Below are 10,598 nucleotides of genomic sequence, written 5' to 3' on the forward strand. Positions count from 1 at the left end.
TTGAAATACTCTTTTCCCAAAGCGCATCACTTTTAATCGCAGTATATAAATTACATTTAAGAAATTAATTAGGATGTAATTAATTCAGAAAGCAGCATTAATACTTCACTGGATGTGTGATAAGAGATAGAACAATGAATACTTTTATTGCTGCAAACAAGTATGTGTGGAAACTGAATAGTTGAACTGATTTCTACATAAATTTATTGTTTAATTTTAACAATTGCTGTTTGATTTCAAAATATTGAATTAGATGAATTCTTACACAAAAATATCTGGTCATTAGCAGCAGTGAATATGTCAAGGTAGTTTGATACACCTAGGGTTTAAGCGCTATGGTGGCTCGAGCTTTTTAACTTTTTTTGCATTTCGAAACGCCTCACAGAAGAAAAATGGTATCCTTAGGGTTTAAGTTGAACATGAGATATATCATCACGATTAAAAAATACCTATTCCATCGAAATGCGATTGAATGGGAAAAATTTACCGAAAATCGGGCGACACCATCATACGTGCTTCGGAATTTCTCCTTTAAAAATATTCCACACGGTAGGAAATATGTCTTTAATCTTAATTAGGAATATTTGTTCATATTAATTCGCTGAACAAACAGGCTTTTCCTCGCGAAGACTCGGAAACTTAAACAAAATGGACACGTCCGCAACTCGCAAAACACTTGGGTTGCATATGCATAAAACGGGTTATAAATTTAGATTCCTATGATTTTGGGGGTGAAGTTTTGTTGATGTTTTTACATAGCTGAAGTTGAAGTTTTTGTTATAAACTCTATATGAAGCATCATATTTTACTTTAAAGGTTTGTACACAACAGGGCCAATTAATGTGCTCTTGAACTGGAAATATTGAGAAAATTCTGGAAACCTGCGATATTTTACCAGTAGCTCATTTACAACGAAACATAAAATAATGGCGATGCAATGTATCGTGTTGCTCAAAAACCGCTAACAGAAATCAATCACAACAAAAAAATACTGAAATCAGAATTTTTCGCTCCTGCTAATTTTTTACCCCATCAAGCTGAAAAGCTTGATGGGGTAAAGTTGCGATAATACATATTCGTTACCCCAACATTAATTTCATTCGGAATCTGTCTTCGGTTGATGTGAGTGAATCAGTCGGCACAAACGATGCTTTTCCATGGCAATAAACTCAAGGCACGGAGAAAATTTCGTTCGCTAGAAGCGAGTTTCACGGAGATCATTGTCCGCCGTGATTCACAGTCGCTCGTGTAGACGCGTGGAGAAACTCGGTCGCGAAGGAGGAAGTTCAGCAAATGGCAGAAGAAAGGTGGGGTCAAATTAAGAGCCCACCACACCCTACAGGAAAACTGTTCAAATCGAGATCCAATGACGGAGAAGCGTTCTCCACGTAGTGCATTCCAGACAGGCTGTGAACCCTCGAAGAGACGTATTCATGCCCTATGACATAACTGCCGAGGGTCTTGGTAAATATTCCATTTGCGCCGGTATTCCGAATGGAATGAGCCTTGAAAGAGGGCGTTTGCATTTGAATTGGACACTCGAGAATGGAATACGCAAAAGGGATGTGAAAAATTAAAAACATTTTGAAACGTATAAACATATTTTCAATAATGTAAACACGTTCATGTACTCCTCTAATTCTTGTGACAATATACCATCTAGCATGAGGCATCGGTGGTGAGAACGAACGGTGTTGAAAAGTTTGGAAATCTCAAAACAGGATGAGTCGCAAGCCAATTCTGTAGAAATTCGTTAGTATTTTGTTGCTAGTCTCCACAAGAGAAGTGCGTATTCTCACAGGTTAACTTAGTCAGGGCACTATAAATATTTTCAAAATTATGGATGAACTTTCTATAGCATCCCAAAAGTCCAAAAAATGATTGATTGGTTTTTACATTCGTCGATCCGGGATAGTTCTTAAACATTCATTATTTTCGCTGTCCGGCTGTATATTCCTTCTGCTAAAATGCAGTGTCCAACAAATTTCACTTATTGGAAAGAGTAACCATTCTTCAGTTTGAGTTTTAAGTTTGTTTTAAGAAATCTGCTCAATATCCGCGCGCCTATGCCGACGATGTGACTTTCCCACGCCCGATTATATAAAAAAATATCGTCCAAATAACAAACACATGAAATGAAAAGGAGTCTTTCCATCCATCCATCACCTTTACCATGAGGGAAGAAAATGTGAACAAGGCGTTCGCTAGCCCGAAACTCACTCGATTTCATTGGAAATGACTATCAGGTGTGCTGAAGGCGGTGCCCTCCCTATACTGCTCGTGTACATCTACATGTCTTTAACCGTTGCATAAATCCATCGCACAAAAATATCACGCGCCTCCTTAATGGTCACAAACGTCTTCTAAGTTTGGCTACGGGAATACTCCTTGTTTAGTTACACTATCTAGCACACGATAATCTATGCACGGACGATATTGAACGGGTTCGCCAGGCGGCGACTTCTTATTTTGCTGAAGTAATTGAGAAGGACCAACAGTTCATTGATTATGAAAGTACAAGTATGCCCTGCTCAAGTATTTCCGAAATGCAATTATTCAGAGTAGCTCGCTGGGAATACGGCGCGCGGTAAGGTCTTTAAGACGTTGGTTTTGCATCTCCAACTTCGATCACATACTTAACCACATTTGTACAGCCTAGAGGATGTCTACTATGAACAAAAATATCAGAGTAATCCATTTTGAGAATTCTCAATGAGTCTAAGGCTTTCGGAGGCACGATACTAAAATCAAACAATGACAAAAATGGCTACTGTGATAAGTTTTTGTTTTGAATTGTCTATTGTGATGGGCACTGAGACCTTCGAGGAAACAATCTCGAAGCTACTACTGATATAATAATAAAAATAATGCATTAAATCAATATCGACTGATTTAATCATGCTGGACTGCAACGGTTTTTGGTGGGCACTATTAACAATTAATTTGAATGTTCAACATGTATCGTGCAACAATAAATTTTCATGAAATCTAATCCAAGAATTCCCATCATAGGGTGTATTACCTAAATCTATTACCAGCACGTCAGAAGGATTGCTTTACGCTCGATAATAAAATGGATGAGGCATTGACCATACCCCGCAAGAGTGTGACCCGAATGACTTCTAATGGGATTGTGATACGGAGCAAGTTTTAAAAAGGTTGGTGCTAAATGCCGACTATGAAAAATAGTGGTTGCTGCACCGGCCGGTGTCCTCACGAAATTTATACATATGGCCACGGGTGTGGAGGTGGCGGGTGAAGGGGACGGCTGCTCGCTTGTGATGAACTGTGGAACTCGCGGAAAGATTTTTTAGAATCTTGGGGCAATTGAATGAATATTTTCTTTTCTTTGGGCGCAAGATGGACCAAATGATATATGTTAGGCAGGGGAGAATGGTATTGAAAGGGTATGCTTGGGAAATGGAATTAGTTTTGGGATTGGAGGAAGAAATGATCAGAAATGTCTGCCACTCTACTAACGTGATTCCTCACACTCGCTTCCCCATTCAGCACGAGTTCTTTAGCTCCTGAAATGGTATTGGGGTTCCTTACCATGAAAAACCTACCTAATTCCTCTCGTACTCCCAGAAAAAATTATGCTAATAGCCTATGATTCACAGTGGCAGTTGATGCATGCGATTTTGGATCCGGAAATTACTCTTCTTAACTGCCTCGAGAGTTTGCGTATCCAGGTGAAGAATCCATTGACAGACACGAAGGGGAGTTGCGGGCAAAAGGTTAATATCCGTTCAATAGCAATTTGGGAAACTTAGGGGAGAATCTGCGCTTAGGATTATCAGAGAAATTCTCATAACTACCTAAAATGCGAGGATTTACCCCAACATATTCGTTTTTGGAGCCACTTAATCTAAAGCGACCAACACAAAGGTTTTGTATTTCTGTCCAAGTGCTGACAAGACTAACTATCTTCAGGTATTCAAAGAAGTTACCTGTTGTATTATCGTAATATCCATTAAATTTGGGGACAAGGTATCTGGTTACCAATCGCGGCGGGCAGATGGGGAAGGGTTGGGCTAGTGATAAATACTACAGGGTCAATGGTCGACTCTTCGGCTGATAAGATATTTACGAAAGGGTTCAATTCGGAAGTCAATTTGTTGGGTGTGATAAAAGGCACGGGAGTTCGGCAGGAAGATAAAAAAACACATTAATGGGATAGGAGAGGAAAGGATTTTAAGAGGCCATGAGAGTGGGCATGAATCGCGAATTCCAGTGGTAAACAAATTAACTTGAAGTTGATTGGCCTTGAATATAATTATTTGAATATTAAAGGGAACTAAGTATTACCAGTGAATTCTTCCTCTTATAAAACTGACACTAATTTATCCTGTAGTAACCAGGAATACCTGAAGTCAATCTATTTTGCCGATATTATTTACAATCCAACATGCGTGTACGTGCCGAAGATTCCTGAATAACATCGTCTGCTCAGCAGTGAGGCTAAGAAAGAAAGTTGTTTTCATTAACTGAATGCATGTACCAACGTGTCCTTGAGATAATTTTTGGATAAAGTATTCTCTGTTATGACATTTACTATTGGCATATAAACTAACAAAATTTACGGTGAGCAAAATCTGAACCATCGACTGATTAATCCACCAAAAGTGACAAAATACTTGAAAAAAACTCCGTCGATTCTCTTGCTTTTTCAAGTTGTTTTGTTGGCTCACTGAAACGATTAATTGACATAAGAAAGTCTTTTGCACTTTGTCACATCAAATTGACAGCATTCGGGAGAAAGCTTTTTAAGCGTATATTGAATTATATATTAAGAGACTATGGAATTCATGACTTACAGCTCAAATAATTAGCGAAATTAATGACTCGACGAATATGAATATTTAGAACGTATAAGTCAATAGCTAAGTCAAATTATCCGCGAAAGGAAAATTACCACCATAAAAACGATACTAACATCAATATTTCCAGGAATGAGTTCATTTCATTGACATTTTCAAATGAAATTATAGAATTTGCCAAAAATCCACCTATAAATAATTTTCATGACTCCTATTTTTAGAAAAAATAGTTACTCGAACTTCGATAACTTTACGAGTGATCTTCGATTCTCCTTCTCTAACTTGACTGCTTTTATGAAACTCGGTTCCTCGACTGGGACTGAATATTTAGGAGATTATAAGTTTTCAGGAAGATAACTTTTGCGTGGTATATTGCGCCGATACTCTAATATTCTTTCTTCGCAGAGATTAATATTAATATTGCGAATGAGATACATAAATTCGGACCTCGCGAATACAAGTAAATTTTATTTCCAAACCATTTCTCGAAGTCGCTCTCTTTGATAACCAATTGGGACGCCAGTACTGTCCGATGAGGAAGGAAAACATTTCCAAGTAACAAGACGGAGGTATTCATTCACAACTTCAATTAATGGGCGAAATATCGTCAACAACTTCAGAGTAAGAGAACTTTTGGCATTGGTGAAAGGGTGGACGAAATGTATGCGTAGTGCCAAATTATTTATATTCTACTAAAATAATTGCCCTTAAAACATTCAGTGCTGACGCCGTAGCGATGAATTTTATTTAAAATATTAATGAATTGAATTTACTATATTAGATGACAAAACTATCCTTCAAAATTCTTCCGCAATGAAAAACATTGGTTGAATAAAAACTGAAGTGATGCTCCCAAACTATTACCGAATTGAAAGCAAAGAGAAGATTGATTTTGAATGCATATTCGGATTCTTTTTTTTCGACAATTCTGTGAAGAATAACCCTTGCAAAGGGGTTATTAATCATGCAGCTATTTCAAAAACTTAACATACGGAAAAATAGGTATGAACACATGCCGAGACGCTAGGAATTTCCGGACTGTCATAAAAAGTGTAAATAAGTATATACTACTGTGAGCAAGTATAAATGAGTATCAGATTCTTTTTATCATCCTTCCTACTTTATACCAGTTCTTATGGAACTTAACGATAAGCATTTCTTCGATAAACTCTTTTTTTAATGTATTGTTCAACTGCTTTAGATCACTAAATTGGCACGATTTTCCTTAGTGTGTTTAGTAAACGGAACGTCATTTACTTTCGGCTTTAATGTACTGGATAACCAGTATAACTGGATAACTATACGACTTAAGTAGTGGGATATATTGCAATCATATCATCAAACAATTTTATCCAAGAGTTAAAAGTTGATAGGTTCGTTTTGTTCGCAAGATATGATGTAGGTGTAGAAACATTTTAGCAGACTATTTTTTCCGTTCTATTCATATAATGTCCAGAATTTTCAGAACCAGAATGTTGTTCTTTTTATATGTCTCATTTATTTTCCTTCCTCTGAGGACAAACTGCCAGTTTCTATTTTTGGTACATAGTAACATATCACGCCATTTTTTTCTTTGGTCATCCTGAAAATCGTCAATCAACTGGAGTTGATCTACGGCTGGTTTTATTTTTCTTGTTCCATTCATTTGACAAATACAGTTGTTTCATTCTACTATTCTACTAGCGCTGAGACAATCATTTTTACATTTACCCCATTTATTATCCTGTACTTTAATGTTTTCCCTATTATCACTATTTAACTCCAATTTTTTTCACATGTAGTGGTTTATGACCTTGAATAGCTGCTCGTTGACGGGAAAAATAAATTTGGCAATATTATCTGTTCTTTTGCTCCGTCATGCTCCACGAGAAAGGCGATAGTGTTGCTGGCGGATTTGACAGGGAGAAAGGAGGGAAGTAATTCCCCCTCCCGAATGAATCCTCGCGCACCAAACTCCAACAGTACTGTGCAAACAGCGATAACAGCGTAAGTGGAATTAAAATTTCGAATGGTACTACCTCCTGTTCTACCCTCTTTCATCCTCTTCACTTCTCATCCTCCTATCGCAATGGCTGATGTTCCCTGTTCATCGGCCGTCACTGGTAACTGTTGCTGGTGTGCGAGTAAACATTTCGTTGACTAAGTGCCGTATGGCATTGGGCAGATGGCGGAACGAACCGCGCACTGACTCTGGTATAGTTATAAACTTGATTCCACTAAGAATTTGGACACTAGTGAATGGAACCGCCAAAAAATAAGTTACTCAGGAGTCAATTACAGAAGTGATGGTCCTTAAATTTCGAAACATTTCAAACCGATACGGTAGTAGCTACGATGAGTGAAAACTCCACATGAGTTGACCAAACAAACGAACGCTGTTTCAGAAGAACTGTCACCTGCTGCAAGAGGGAAGCCGAGTGAAGAGTTCCCATTAATATTCCAAAACAGGATCTAAAGAATAACACTTTAAGCATTTGATTACTGCTTAATATCAGCGACAATATTGCCAAATCATAAATTACAAGCGCCTTAGATGATTAATTGTTACAAAAACGGACCCAGCTGAATATGGAATTACATGAAAAACTGAAGTAAATGCGAGATATCACATGCAACTGATCCCGACCGTTGCAAATTTCTGAAAGGGCTGCCGTGGAATATGATCTTTCAGGTTTTTATTGCCATGCTGCATCAAATCTTCTGCTATTCGCATAGTGCAAATGACACTCAATTCATATAATCCTGTGATTTAATGCCAACATGAAATCGTCTTGGGGTTCTAAACTGGGATAATTTTCATTATGTGAATAATAGGGGTAAATAGGTGCTTACATTCTGCGAAAATTCCGCGATGAATAATCACTTCTAATAAAATAGTAGAGTAAAATGTAGCTACATCCCGATGCATTTCACAAGACTAACTCTAATCTTCAGCGTACTTCAGCGCGTGATCTGGAATTTCTCGAGAGATAATAGAAATATGGGCGCGAATTGTGGGCGGGATTGAGGTTATTCATCCCTGAGCGTAATACATAGAGGTGAATGATAGATATACTCGAGGTTCGAATCAGCTCAGATGCTTTAGAGACTCGTCCGCCATCTAAAGCCTTCGATATCATGAAATTGTTTGTTCTCTGTACGCAATTACCGGATATATACTCGGAAATACGCGACAAATTTAGCAGAAAACATCTGGCACTTACCCTCGTAAACGTGGCGATGTACTGGATCGATTAGAGTTGGTTAAAAATGGGACGATTCACCGACAAATGGGCCAACGCCTAAAAGCCTCCGCTCGGCCCCAACTCCACACTGGTATGAAGGTTAAGGAACGTGTGAGGTTTGTACTCTACGCCTGACGGAAGGAATACACCATCTCACGGGCCAGGGAAGAAAGTGAGGTGGATGAGGGGTATGAGGCAAATTTGATCCGAGGCTGGTGTAGGAGTAGGAATACGTTGACGTAATAATTCCATACCACCGCCGTGCCCCTTTGGTTTTACGATATAGGGGCAGATATTACGTTGCGTTGTGTTGTAACATATAGTCAATCCCATTACAAATATTTTCCCATTCGCTAAATAGATTGGTCAAATATGGAAATTTAATATTCCATTTCATACTGGCGAACAGATTTCGCATGTGTGCGTGAATCATCCTTCCCCATGGACCTTAACGAGGTAGAAAGCCTGACATGTTCTGATGACGCCTAGAACTGAACTGGCGGGAGTAATGATAATGGTCATAGAGCAGTTGATTGATAGACAATTAATACTAGAGGTAAATTATTACGGCCGCATAGAGGCACATTACTACGGACATTGGAGTTTTCTGTCAACGCATTAATTACGTAGAGGTAAAATATAAACCTAATTTTCTTTTTTCTCTAGTTCAGGTTCTTATTCAGGCTTACTTGCCAGCAAAAATCGTAGTACGGAGAAAGCGGACATTGAGTACACAATTAGATGGTATAAGGGCTGGAAGAAAACACTTGATGGGAGTTTGGACTGCGGTGGTGGGCTAAGGGAGATATGGGAGTGATGCGGGGAAGTAAGGTTTAGACACAGGGAAATACCGCATGGGGGAAAGAATAAAGTTTTCAGGTGTTCTCAAGGCAAATTTTATCGGACATCTTAAACGATTATTTCTTTACGACCTCGTATTCCTTATTTCCGTTAACGACATTGACTCCATTGTTATTAAGATACGTTTATTTGCTGACGATACACTGCTTTACAGAGATATCCGAATTGCTGAGGATAAAGCATCTTTAGCATATGACCTAAACGCCATACAACGCTGGTGCGACTCTCGAAAATTAGAATTAACCTCAAAAAAGTGCGTAGTGAGGATTTTTTTTTGGAAAAAGAGCAATTCCATCCCGAACACCTGTTGCCGTTAGGTAATCAACCCCTGCCACACATCCTGGTGGTGGCTTGCGGGATACTGAAAATACTAAATACTCGGGCTCCAAAGAACTATATGGGAAAACTAGTTCTTTGGAGACGTGAAAGAATTACACGAAATCCTCGTCACGAACTTCAACAGGACTTTGCTCGCCTCGCATTATCCTCCTCTCGAGAAGAAGCAAGTCTGTCTTCCAAATAAGCCTCATGGGTTATTGGTTGTCAGGCTATACTAGTATTTCTTCTTTGCCACGCCATAATTCCTTGTTTTGATTTGGCTTACTTTTAGAGAACGCGGCAGCGCCAATCCGGGTTGACTTGAGGGACGTAATGTGAGATTACGTTAGACTAAGACTGTCCTTGCTTCCAGTGCTTTAAATTACGCTCTGTGACGGAATCTTGAGTTGCAGAATGAAGGAGACGAATGTGTCTCCGACAGGTCGCCCAATCGCCTCTAAGCACAGTCGTCTCTGTTGAAAAATCACCCTCCACATATCTCGTCTCGATAGCATAACGCTACGTTAGTTCGCGGAAGCGTTTCCGAGATATTTAAGCTACTAGTTCAGTCCACGCATTGACCATTTAACAAAACAGCCTAAATTGAAGAGCCCCGTTTGGCCATATCTTTCCGTTGTTGACCAGAATCACAACAGATAAAGAATTGAAAATTTTCATTTGCGACAGAAACCGTATTGGCAGGTCAAACTAATTTGGAGTATCATGTTTGCGGTACCGTACATAAGTGCCCCAAACGTGGTATTCTCTCGCTTCTCTCACCCCACCAACGTATACCTCCATTCTCAATTTCACGAATCCCTCCTGCCTCAACAGGTGCCCAACAAGTTGCACTCGTCTTTGAAATATGGATTTCCATGAACTTCGCTTCTCATACACTTTTTGGACAACTCCTTTATTCGCTATTTTATCCGCCAACCCAGTTAGTATAATACGCTTGTAGCACCACATATCGTATGCATTTACACGAATCTAGTCTCTTCTCATTTACTCCTTATGTCCAGTTTCAGAGGCATTTCTATAATTTTGGTCTTTAACTGATTTTGAGACTGTCCCTTGGGGGGTCAAAAGCTTTTTAAAGCGATAAGTTTTGTTGAAGGCGATTATTTTCAGGTTAACATTTCTTCTTACTCCAGCATTACTTCACCCATACAAATAAATCCTACTTTCCAAATAAATAAATTAGTCCACTTGTTCGAGGAGTTCCACAGCAACTTTAACCTGCGTTTTTGCTTGCTGGTCATTTGGACCACTTATCAATACTCGTCGGCATAATATTTTCATTCCATAACTGAATTCACTGGCTTGATATCTTAACCCAGTGGTCGGCAAACCGCAGTTCGCGAACCAAATGCGG

This window comes from Hetaerina americana, unplaced genomic scaffold, assembly GCF_022747635.1.
Source record: "Hetaerina americana unplaced genomic scaffold, ioHetAmer1.1.p SCAF_30, whole genome shotgun sequence".
NCBI lineage: Eukaryota > Metazoa > Arthropoda > Insecta > Odonata > Calopterygidae > Hetaerina > Hetaerina americana.